Here is a 14007-nt window from a genome sequence, read left to right as displayed (position 1 = left end):
TTTATCCCATTCTGGGGTAAAAAAAATCCTTCCTGACTCCATTATGGCAGTCAGACTATTCCCTGGATCAACACTCTTCAGAGAAGGTTCCCTCTTGACTCCAAGTCCGGCAGTCGGAAGATCCCCTTATAAACAAAACTTCTGACTATTTAATGTCTATATCCTGTAATGTCATAGTGCTCTAAAAAGACATCTAGTCCCCTCTTAAACTCCTCTATAGATTTTGCCATCACCACACCCTCAGGCAGAGAGTTCCACAGTCTCACTGCTCTTACAGTAAAGAACCCCTTCTGTGTTGGTGATGAAACCTTTTTTTTCTAGACATCTTAACAACACAACAGTCGAATGAACAATAATATGAAGCATGTATCAACACAAGTGGGTAACAAAAATGCAAGAATAGGAACTCACTAATAGATGCCAGAAACAGAATGATGATGGTGTCAGATGATAGAATAAATTAATGAAGATGATAGTATTAGATAACAAAGCAGGTGGTAAACAGATAATAACAAACTGACAATACCTGGCCCTAACTCTAGCTTTCCATAAGTCTTCCCCTAAAACATCCCTGATGCTGACCTTAACACCAGACACTACTGACCCTGAGTATTCTTGAAGATATCCCAAAGAGAAGTCCTATCTGAAACACTCACCCTGATAAACAATGAGATGGCAATAAGATTTAAAGACATGAAAGAAATCGACATACGACAAACTAAGAAGCAAGGACTGGACAAGAAAACCACAAGAACAAGATACTAGAAGCATACAAGGAATATTGGAATTAAAAGCACATAGCACAATAATTCTATAACTAGCAACAGATTACAGCAGCCAGGAATATTTAAAAAGAGGCTAACCAACCAGGATCTCCTCTCCGAAGTATCCTGAGCTGCAGTAAGTAGTGCGGTCGGCTGACTCACACTAATGAATCAGCTATGAAACAGTTGTATAGCAACTATCCCAGCAACAAACTAATAGGGAAAAACAGCGGGAGCATTCTAGCGGAAGGTAATAAAGGTAGTGTTTCTCAGCTCCGGTTTTCAGGATTCCCTTAGTATCGCACAGGTCATGTAATTTGTCAATGTCTCTGAGATTGCCAAAGGTGTTCGCTCTATAGGATATCCTCTAATAACCTGCTAGAGTAGATACAAAGTGCCAGACCTTTTGATTCATGTAGTCCACCATGCAGACTAGCAACTAGAGATGAGCGAACGTACTTGGTTCGGGTGTTTTTGGACCCGAGCACCGCTTTTTCCGAGTAACTGACTACTCGGACGAAAAGATTCGGGGGGCACCGGGGGTGCGCGGAGGGTTGCAGAGGGGAGTGGGGGTGAGTCCAACCAATAATAGTTTTAACACCTCTAACTATTCCATTAATTTTCTGGTGCGCTCCCTAGTGATTATATCTCTAATAACCTGCTAGGGCAGGGGTGTCAAACTCATTTTCACCGAGGGCCACATCAGCCTTATGGTTGCCTTCAAAGGGCCGATTCTAATTGTAAGACAGTAAAGTAAAAGTAAACCCCACAGTGGCCCGATTCGTAATAAGGTTCCCCATAGTGGCCAGTGACGCACACCATTCTGCGCATACACACGCACAGACGCATACCATTCTGCGAATACACACGCACACCATTCTGCGCATACAGAAGCCCACCATTCTGCGCATACACCCGCACAGAAGCCCACTATTCTGCGCATACACCCGCACAGACGCACACCATTCTGCACATACAGATGCACACCATTCTGCACATACACACGCACAGACGCCCACCATTCTGCGCATACACACGCACGCCATTCTGCGCATACACACGCACACCATTCTGCACAGACACGCACACCATTCTGCGCATATACACGCACACCATTCTGCGCATATACACGCACACCATTCTGCGTATACACACGCACACCATTCTGCGCATATACACCCGCACACCATTCTGCGCATATACACCCACACAGACGCACACCATTCTGCGCATACAGACGCACACCATTCTGCGCATACACCCGCACACCATTCTGCGCATACACACGCACACCATTCTGCGCATATACACGCACACCATTCTGCGTATACACACGCACACCATTCTGCGCGTATACACACGCACACCATTCTGCGCATATACACCCGCACACCATTCTGCGCATATACACCCACACAGACGCACACCATTCTGCGCATACAGACGCACACCATTCTGCGCATACACCCGCACACCATTCTGCGCATACACACGCACACCATTCTGCGCATACACCCGCACACCATTCTGCGCATACACCCGCACACCATTCTGCGCATACACCCGCACACCATTCTGCGCATACACCCGCACACCATTCTGCGCATACACCCGCACACCATTCTGCGCATACACCCGCACACCATTCTGCGCATACACCCGCACACCATTCTGCGCATACACCCGCACACCATTCTGCGCATACACCCGCACACCATTCTGCGCATACACCCGCACACCATTCTGCGCATACACCCGCACACCATTCTGCGCATACACCCGCACACCATTTTGCGCATAGAGAGACACACACACATATATACACACAGACACACATATATATATATATATATATATATATATATATATATATATATATATACACACACACACACACACACACACACACACACACGGATCCCACCCTGCAGCTGCTCCTCCTCAGCGTCGCTCTTCTTCTGCAGTCTTCTTCCCTCCTCTGCGGCCGTTGTCAGCCTGCTATCGGCACTCCTCTACTACTGTCTGCACTAGACAGAACAAGCCGAGAGCAGACTGCCTACTGACAACAGCACGGAGGAGTGAGAGAATTTACTGCACAGCCAGCGGGCCACAGAAAATGAGGCGGCGGGCCTTGTGTTTGACACCTGTGTGCTAGGGGTACTTGAGGATAGGCATTGAGAAATGCTGCTGTAGAGGCAGGCTCAGAGCTATGATTAAAATAAGGCCTTCTCTGACACCATTATAAACTTTACCACTTGCATTCATTATTCTGCTGGCTGCTACTTGGCATTGTGCAGACAGACAAACCCTTATCACCTCAGTTGAGCTCCTGTAAGCCTAGTGCACAAGGATGTACTTAGAGAATAGGGAACTCTAAAGAAAGTACTAAAATGGGACTTCCTCTGACATCACCACAAGCTTCATCACCTGAAGTAGAAGGACTTGGTTCTTGATTGTCCCCCTCCTGTGATGCTATTGTTTATTTCTCACACACTTTGCCAACATTGTAGGAACTGAGGTGAGGAGATCCTGGCACAGGATGCAGCCAGCCTGGGCTGGATCTTCAGGTACTCGAAAACAGCTGGCTGTTGCTATGGTATGTATTATTGATATTAGGCCTTACTTATATATATAGAATTACTAGGAAATTATAGTACCAGCTTTTCTGGTGGCGTAATGCCACACAGCTCTGCTACATGCACCTCACACACACACAGCTCTGCTACATGCACATTACATACAGCTGTGCTACATACATTTTTCATCCCATACAACAGGGTTCACAAGTAGCCCAGCATAGTCCCGCACACATTGATCACCCCCTGGTCATGTGCCCCCGCACTCCTCCCACATAGGTGACCGATAACATAACGGTGACATCATCACAGGTGCTGTATGCGCACAGCTGCTGTCCGGCTCTGCAGGTTTTTAATAAATTTCAGAGCCCCGGTGACTGCTCCCATGACGGTGGCATCTTCACATGTAACTCACACAGTCACTCACTTGTATTCCATAGCAACTGAGGCGGCAGGGGGTTTGTAGGGGATATAGTCCGCCCGTAATCTGCACAGGGATGAAGGACCTGTGATGACATCACCGTCATGTGATCAAGGGCAGAGCATGTAACTCACTCACGGACAGGTGGTCACTAGTAGTTTGATATGTATATATGGATGGATCTCTGGCGTGCTCTGCCTCCATGCATGACTGTCACTCCTGTGTGAAAGAATAGTTGCTATAGTCGCTGGGACAACTGTTAGACGTTTATGTACCCAACAGTTGTCTCATGTAAAGGAACCTTTAAAATGTTCTTGTTTGGAGATGTGAGGCTTTTTCGGTCTTTAAGAACTAATAAAAAACTTAGTTTTGAATTGAGCTCTGGATCTGACTGGAGTATAAGGCAACATTTTTGCAAAGCTTATGATGGTATTCCTGCAAGGAACTTCTCAATATTCAGAATGTACGGGTCACATACTGTGTATACAGTCCTTGGAAGCAGGAGCCACCAAGCATTGTGAATTGCGTGTGGTCATGTACATTAGGATGTCCAATTGTTTAGAATTGAAAGCATTGTGAATAGTAACATAACACATGGAAGCCCCATTCTATGACTCAGAGCTAACACAATACCTGCCAGGTTTAAGCTGCTAATCTGTGTTGATGCCATGTCATTAGAGAGTGACACCTAGTTTGAAGCATTGTTATAGACTCTGTATACATTAAGGTGTCAAACCTGCAAGAAACAATGGAAATAGCAAATTGTTTAAACACTAAAGATGAAGTAAGGAGCTGCCAGACATCAGGCTTCTAAATTTAGCTGCCTTTCCTTTGAAGACAATTGCCCTTTACTGTATAAGGATTCTTCTTTAGTAAGTGCAAGTATATCTACAACCATGAAGCTAGTCAGGTGTTACTGTTGTGTATTCTCCAAGACTGCAGTTCTTTTGTGCTGGGGATTAGACGAAACACAGGAACTCCCTGTCAGTGATATCTTAAACTAACCATGCATCTCTATAACACATCTTTGAGGTCTTCAGAAAGTTGTTTGCATCAAGAAAGGGTTCACACTAACAATGTTTTCTTGAAATTACCAATTTGTTAGTAACCAGGCTTTGGCTGCCTTTATTTAATGGGCAAAGCACCTGCAAAACCTACACTTCTAATCTCATCTCCTTAATTGAAATACCTTTTGCCAATTTTTTCTTGGATAAGTCATTAACATAGAGGTTCAGTTACTTTTTCTCCCTGCATTGTGAATATTTATTCAGTGTGCTCAAGATGTAAATGGTACAACTCTTTGTGTGTTATTTGTTTAGTTAGATCAGAGTGCAGAACTAGAGATGAGCGAACCTACTCGTTTCGAGTAATTACTCGAACGAGCGCCGCGATTTTCGAGTACTTCCGTACTCGGGTGAAAAGATTCGGGGGGCGCCGGGGGCGGGGGGAGGTGTGGCAGAGCGGGGGGTAGCAGCGGGGAATGGGGGGAGCCCTCTCTCTCTCCCCCCCACTCCCCGCTGCAACCCCCCACTCACCTACGGCGCCCCCCGAATCTTTTCGCCCAAGTACGGAAGTACTCGAAAATCGCGGCGCTCGGGCGAAAAAGGGACGTGGCCGAGTACGCTCGCTCATCTCTATGCAGAACATTTTCTGGTCTGATGCCTCATTGCCATACTGAACCACTGCCAAGAGGTATTCCCATCTGAGACATTTATGCCATAATAAATCAAAGTAAGCTCTACGTCCAGGACTCCCACCTATTAGGTGAATGGGAGTCACCTTCCCCCCAATCAGCAGTCGAGAGAGGAGGAGACAATGTGCGTGACTCTTTCCATTGTAGGTGATGGATGTCGAGGTAATGGGCTGGCATTTCATAAATCTTATAAATTTTAATGGAGAGAGCTGCATGCATATAGGATGCCTCTAAGTCATATACTCATTTCTGGAGTGCCAAATGGGTCGAGACTTTATTCTCCTAATATATAGGGGACCCAGATACGACTACACAGTGCACCCTTAGTACTTGTCCTAATATATATGCAGCATCCGAGGAGCAGGCCCTCAGCCAAGGAAACAGTGCGGTAGAGAAATAACCTTGTCACGGGGCTCTACTGTCTCCTAACTACAGATGGCTAGGAACCCGACCTCGTTACTACTGGGGGAGATCACAATGAGTAACCTGAGTTACCTTTTAGTCCTGTTTGTTACCATGATGCCAACTTCTCTCTTCTGCTGCGGATCATCCGGATAGAATAAAGTAGTCCACACATAGAGAGTATTTTCTGAACAAGAACCGGGAACGTTCGGTCTTGTCCGTGTACTTAAACTCTCGATGAAGCAACAACAAAACAGTTCTTGCACAAAACAACTTGTACAGTGTTGAAGCAGTGGGGATACCCAGGGCATTATGCATCCACAGTCCTAGTTATCTGTAGGATCTTTCTCCCTACTGCCAGACACTCACTTTTCTCGCAAACTTGCGGCTTCTCTCACTCCGGTTACACGCGGTTCTTGCGCTGCACTCCTACGTGTTTCCATCATGTCCGGGCTTTCATACTCGCTAAGGGCAACTTCTGGAAGGAGGGTTCCCAGTATGGCTAGGCTCTGGCATGAGCGGCAGACCATCTCTCCGCTTTCTCCATCTCTCCACTCTCCTCTCTTAACTCCTCTCTTTTCCCAACTCCAACTCACTTTTACCTAACTTTAGACACCTCTCACTTAACTCATCACATCATGTGGACACAGACCAATAAACAGCTAGACAGATAGATACATTTTCCAGACAACACCAGACATGACCAGACATTAACCCCTCATGCCTGCAAACTCCAATGCACATAAATCTGATGCATTCCACATTTAAGGCAGTAATACAAGACAAACATAAAACATGTATTTCGAGGTGCTGGAGGGGACTCAAAAACTTTGGGCCACTACATATAGGGACCCAGACATGGCTACACAATGCAGCCTTAGTACTTGTACTAATATATAGGGGCCCCAGACATGACTACACAGTGCAGCCTTAGTACTTTTCTTAATACATAGAGGACCCAAACATGACTACACAGTGCACCCTTAGTACTTTTCCTCATACATAGAGGACCCAAACATGGCTACACAGTGCACCCTTAGTGCTTGTCCTAATATATAGGAGACCAGACATGACTACACAATGCATGCTTATTACTTGTCCTAAAATATAGGGGACCCAGATATGACTACACAGTGCACCCTTAGTACTTGTCCTAATATATAGGGGACCCAGACATGGCTACACAGTGCACCCTTAGTACTTGGTCTAATATATAGGGGACCCAGACATGGCTACACAGTGCACCCTTAGTACTTGTTCTAATATATAGGGGACCCAGACATGGCTATACAGTGCACCCTTAGTACTTGTCCTAACATATAGGGGACCCAGACATGGCTACACAGGGCACCCTTTGTACTTGTCCTAACATATAGGGGACCCAGACATGGCTACACAGTGCACCCTTAGTACTTGTCCTAACATATAGGGGACCCAGACATGGCTATACAGTGCACCCTTAGTACTTGTTCTAATATGTAGGGGACCCAGACATGGGTACACAGTGCACTCTTAGTACTTGTTCTAATATATACGGGACCCAGACATGGCTACACCGTGCACCCTTAGTACTTGCACTAATACATAGGAGACCCAGACATGGCTACACAGTGCACCCTTAGTACTTGCACTAATACATAGGAGACCCAGACATGACTACACAGTGAACCCATAGTACTTCTCCATTCCTGTTGTCCTGCTACATACCACTCTTCTTCACCCTGACATGAAAACTACACGTGAGCAGCCACACATAGATATTTCTGTATCTAAATGATTGTAGCTGCACAGAATGGCATTGTGGGCCAGATGTGGCCCCCAGACCGCATGTTGTGCATCTCTGAGTTAGATTGTGTTTGTCTATAATTGTGATTTAGATAACAATCTGACCATGTCATTAGGATTCAATACAGAATCCCAAGTAATTCTAAGGGTTGCACTTACTTTTTATTACAATTGTATGTGGCTTATTTCTTCTATCACTGCAAATATTCTCCACTGCTCCTGTGGCAGAGAGTGCCTGGATAGATAAAATTTGGCTTAGACCTCCCTTACACTGGAGGTTCTTCTTGCTCAGCTGGCTTTGCTATATTTTTCCAAACACTGTGTTTCCCATCCTCAGCCTCGTATAGGCAATGAAGTAATGGGATATTGGTTTTGTGGTGATACTTGTTGGTTCCTCATGAACAAAAAAAATAAATATCTCCCACCCTATGTGGTCATACTCAGACTCATGAAGCCGAGACCTGTTTTCCTTTATCCCTTCCCTCCCGCATTGCCTTCACTGTACACACATTACCGCATTCTGTGTTTTTAATTCTGAAACAACAGGCTTTGTTTGTGTCCCCTATTGCCTCAAAATTGGCGTCAAATGACCGTCCAAGCCGATAAAAGCGAGTGAATCATCAGATCGCTACAAAAGAAGAAGCTTCATTGCTCAATTCTTTGCAAAGAACGAGTGTCTGGGGTGACAACGGCGAACTGTTGATCCAAGCAAAGGCTTGGCAAGTATTAAAAGGTCAGCGCTTCGGCTCTAGCTGTGATGTTCATCTCACAGGCATCATGTAACGCCCCCCTAAAAGGACCTTTTTTCATTAAATGACAAACCTTAGAGACAGTGAGAATTCTTGAGGATGACTAGAAACCCTCAGAGCATTTTCTGAACAAACCCAAATTTATCTTCAATGTATCATCAATGTATCTTATCATGGTTCATAGCATTTACAAAGCCTAACAATTAATAAACTGTTATTTGAAGTAGAAAATGATGCTAAACTTTCCAAGGGGACACAAATCTATATATATAAAGACGAAAGCCCTCACTGACTCACTGACTCACTGACTCACTGACTGACTGACTCGCCAAAAGTTCTCCAACTTCCCGATGTCGTAGAAACATGAAATTTGGCAGAAGCATAGATTATCTCCAAAATAGGAAAAGCTAATGGGTCCCAACTCGATTATTCATTTCTAGCGCAAAAGAATTAGCGTCGAAATTTAACGTACATAATCTAAATCTTTCACTTCTCAATGTCATAGAAACGTGAAATTTGGCACGAGCATTGATTATGTCATAAATAGGAAAAGCTAATGGGTCCCAACTCGATTATTCAATTCTATGCGCAAAAGAATTAGTGTCCAAATTTTAAGTGCGGAATGTATTTTTCTCACTTTCTGGTGTCATAAAAACGTGAAATTTGGCACGAGCATTGATTATGTCATAAATAGGAAAAGCGAATGGGTCCCAACTCCATTATTCAATTCTATGCGCAAAAGAATTACCGTCCAAATTTTACGTGCGGAATGTAATTTCTTCACTTTCCGGTGTCATAGAAACAGGAAATTTGGCACGAGCATTGATTATGTCATAAATAGGAAAAGCGAATGGGTCCCAACTCCATTATTCAAGTCTATGCGCAAAAGAATTAGCGTCCAAATTTTAAGTGCGGAATGTAATTTCTTCACTTTCCGGTGTCATAGAAACAGGAAATTTGGCACGAGCATTGATTATGTCATAAATAGGAAAAGCTAATGGGTCCCAACTCGATTATTCAATTCTTCGCGCAAAAGAATTAGCGTCCAAATTTTATGTACGTAATCTAATTCTCTCACTTCCTGATGTCATTTTATATAAAGGAAACGTCGCATGGTTACCTCCACGTGGTGTTTCCTGGGTAACGCAGAGAACTATGCAAAATGGTGAACATATGTTTTTCCTCAGTATCTCTAAAGTAACCACGACTTCATAAGATTTTCCGTGTGAACACCAGATAAACACCAGTACCAAATTAACTCGGGCGAAGCCGGGTATATCAGCTAGTACAGTATAAATGTTCCACAATAACTTCAGGTATGGAGTCTAAGGAAACCTTATCTTTTCATAGGCTTTGAGAGTCGTAAAGTGAGCCTTTAAAGTGGTTGTCCGCCTTCGATAATTGTTTTTTTGCTAAAAGGTCTCCTGAGAATAAGTTGAGGATTTGCAATGCTATAGTCTGTGAAGAAACCTGATAGTAAGTGTTCAATTTCCCTGCAGTGCCCCCACAGGTGAAATGAAGTACCGTGTTTCCCCGGAAATAAGACAGTGTCTTATATTAATTTTTGTTCAAAAAAGTTTAACTTTTTTACATGTATAGCTGCCTGCACACTATTTAAATTGACTTTTTTAATTAACTGTTAGCAGGGCTTAATTTTGGAGTAGGGCTTATATTTCAAGCATCCTCAAAAAGCCTGAAAAATTATTTAGCAGCCTCAAAAATTCTGGAAAATCTTGCTATGTCTTATTTTCAGGGAAACAGGGTATTATACAGTTGAAATCTATGCTCTGTTCTTGTAGTGCTGGGATGTGCCAGTTCCTTCAGAGCAAGATACGTTCTATGTAGTAACTTGTAGTAATTTCCTACTCTGACAAATAGCTGGGGGTCGAAATTGTGCCCTTCCCATAATAACTTAGAGTTTTCCAGTAAGTTACGGTATTGGAAAATGGGTTTTCTTAAACCAGAGGTTGCCCTATTTGGACATCTTTCCATATTACAGGTTCTCCAGAGACAAAATGATCGTGAAGGTCTCACTGTTAAGAACCCTGTGTTTTCGGGGACACTTTACTGGGTTTATCTGTGCCATATAGGAAACCAACAAATCTAAAATAACACAATTTTTTCCCAAAATTGGATTGCATTTGTTTATTTTCTTGATTTTAAGTTGATATTTTAATGGGGTTTAAAAGTAGCAGTACTTCCCTATTCTCAGACCCGACAATCCAGTGCTGCAACCCCATGGTCCTCCCCGGTGAGCTGCAAGACTGGATCGCGGGATCTGAGGATGGGCCAGTACCACTACTTGTATTATTTTATACAGAGTTAGAGCTATTATTATAAAACATTCTTACCTCACGTAGACAACCGCTCTAAGAACGTAAACTTCTGTGAAGAAGACATGCAGATGAGCATTCACTTGCCCTTTTTGCTTTTCCTTTATTTAGCCATCTTTGTGTGCCATAGAAGGGTCAAGGTAACCCCCCCCCCCATTTCCTTGATACATGATAATCCCAGAGATGAGATTTCCTCCAGTTAGACATTTAGAGCATATATAACCCTTAACTGCCTCCAATTGCAACCTATTGGTTTCTTTAGAAGTCCCTATCACTATAGCAGGTATTCTACATTTATTGAGCAACATCTACCCTGTTGTCCACCACAAATTCATCCCTAGAGATTAGCAGAGTCATAAACTAACAAGGCGGGATAAAGAGAAACAAAAATTCCTTTTAAGGCACTTATTCATTGTAGAAAATACAGATGAGCGAGCAAACTCGCTAAGGCAAACTACTCGAGCGAGTAGTGCCTTATTCGAGTACCTGCCCGCTCGTCTCTAAAGATTCGGGGGCCGGCAGGGGGCGGGGAGCAGCGGGGGAGAGCAGGGAGGAACAGAGGGGAGATCTCTCTCTCACTCTCTCCTCCTCACTCCTCCCTGCTCACTCCCGCAACTCACCGCTCACCTGCTCACCTGCAGCCGAATCTTTAGAGACAAGCGGGCAGGTACTCGTATAAGGCACTACTCGCTCGAGTATGCTCGCTCATCTCTAGTAGAGAACAATAAAAATACGCTCCATGTCTTATCATGCAGTATTTCCTGGAACATTCTATATAAATATTACATATAGGACAAGCATAGTTACCAACCCTAAAAGTCATTATTTAGGGAAAAATCAAGCTAGAACACTCTTTGCAGCGGCTCTCGGTTCTAGCTATTGAGGGTAGGTCATGCGGGGACCCTCTCTATGATGTCCATATGGCTTAATAGGCAAATTTTTATGGGTTTTCCAATACATTGTAAGGTACATTAAATGATACTATTGAAAATTACAACTCATTCCACAAAAAAGAAGCCCTTATGTGGCTATGTCACTGGAAAAATAATTTAACAGCAGCAGGAAGGGGTTAAAACTTTGGTGTCATGATTGCTAAATCTAGCACTGATGAAGTCTGAAATGGTTGCATGCTGATAGCAGTAAATTGTCCATTAGTGTTGGCTGTATCAGCAGGACCATATGAAGGTTTGTAGAGGCCCTTAGTGAAAAGTTTTGGTGAGGACCCTCTTAACTTCTTGTCTGTACCATCCTGTAGTAACATCTTCATGCTGACTTTCAGTTTCAGTTCTCTGGATGTAAATCGGATAAAGGGGCCGTATAGTATTTTATGTGATTGTGTTAAATATGTCATACTGTTATATAGGTAGATATGCCTTTAAATGTTGGTGTAATGTGACGTGGCAAAGGGTGTATGAGGGATGCTCGAACTAGAAAAGAGAGGTGTACATTAAAAAGTGCCCCTAGCGCCATCTAGTTGAGCATATTCTAAAAGTTAGACACAGAAAGACGTGAAAAAAGCTCCCTTGTGTCAGTGGCTAAAAGAGGCAACAGAGAGCAGGAACAAGCTGCTCGAGAGATGATATATTGTTCAACGGAGTCCAATGAAAAGTTAAGCATCGGCCTCAGACTGCACTTCTGATTGATGGCGGCAACTCCTATGGTTTGAGTGGGCTCTATATTTTCTCTTGCCACTGCCGACTGTATAAGAAAAATAAATCTTGCTATTTGTATAGCGCCAACTTATTCTGCAGCATTTATAGGTAATTTGTTTATTACCCCCCCCCCCCCACACCACCACCACCACCACCACCAAGCTGGGTACTCATTTTACCGACTTTGGAAGGGTGAGTCAACCTTGAGCCAGCTTCCCTGAACCAAGCGAAGATTGAACTCACAACCTTCAGGTCATGAGCAAGAAACTGTGGTGTCCATGTAAGTCTATGCTGGTGTTCCACCTAGTGCCACCTTCAGTGATGGTGGGGCAAAAGTTATGAGGCTAGAGAAGTTGAGGTGGTTCATTTCTATCGGGACTTGGCTGCCATAGCTCAAAAGATCAAGGTTGTTCCGGTTGTGGAGATAGACGCCTTACAACGTGAGACTGTAATTTCACCTGCTATGAGTGGACTGGAGCCCTCTAAAGTTCCTTTTTGATGGATGCGGAGTATTCCCCAGCGCCTACACCTGAGTGGAGCAGAAGTGTTACTTCCAAAGGCTGTTCTTCATAATATTACAGCAATGGAACATCCATGTATGGCTGTTGGGAATAACTGGGAAGTGGCTTCTATCACCCAAGATACTGGGTAATAAAGGCATTAGGTAGTGATACGAATCAGTAGTGGAATTAAAGGGAAAAGACAGGATTCATATGGCTCCATCCATTATCCTAAAATACGAAGTAACCCCCAATTTGAGATTGGTGGTGGAAGTGACATCATATAAAAAATTCTGAATTAAAGGAAATATAAAGGGAAATTGTAACAATTAATTCTTGTCTTTTATTTTGCCTATAGGAATGGTCACTGAAAATATTTTGACTGAGAACAATTAGGAACACAGAGAAGGTGGAATTTGCAGACAAAACAAAAAAGTAACTGCCGACAGAATCACTACATTCGGCCAATTAATTAATTGGCAGGACTATCAGTATGACATCAGCTCATGTCTTCATCGGATTGAAGTCTGTTTCCTCCATCGCAGGACAAAACCACATTTTCATATAATCGCTCCAATGTTCCAACACTTTGAGGTTGAGAATGTTTTGAAGTACAATATGTTTTTGGACTCCACCTAACCATACATCCAATTGGTTTCATTTACAATTCACAGTTTTTAGATACTGGTCAGTAGATTGACGGCATGTTGGCCAGTCTCGAAGATCATGACAGAATTAATCAGTCTTATGGATCATTGATCCCAAAATTTGCACACCTCTGCATTCTCACAGTCCAACCCCAACATATTTAAAGTCGGCCGTAGCCAGCATAGTTTTGGCTGGAGTTTCATTCTCTGAAAACCAAAAAGTCTTGTATATTGAGGGTTTTTCATTTCCAAGAGGAGGTTAAGATGTTTGGTTTGGACCTCGAGCACAGTGGTCATGGTGTTGAAGCCACACCACACTGCATCCACTACAGTTAATCCCTATGCGCTGCTTTCTCGTTGTTGGTGGATCCATTGCCAATCTAGCCTGCATTGGGACTGTCGGGCACCCTCATAAGTCGACTCCTAGAAACAAAAAGGAAGCAACAATCTTGGACTTTTTGATTCGACTTTTGTAGGTACATGGC

This window comes from Eleutherodactylus coqui, chromosome 2 (assembly GCF_035609145.1).
Source record: "Eleutherodactylus coqui strain aEleCoq1 chromosome 2, aEleCoq1.hap1, whole genome shotgun sequence".
NCBI classification, from domain to species: Eukaryota; Metazoa; Chordata; class Amphibia; order Anura; family Eleutherodactylidae; genus Eleutherodactylus; species Eleutherodactylus coqui.
The sequence above is the reverse complement of the archived record's forward strand: the minus strand, read 5'-3'. Positions refer to the sequence as shown.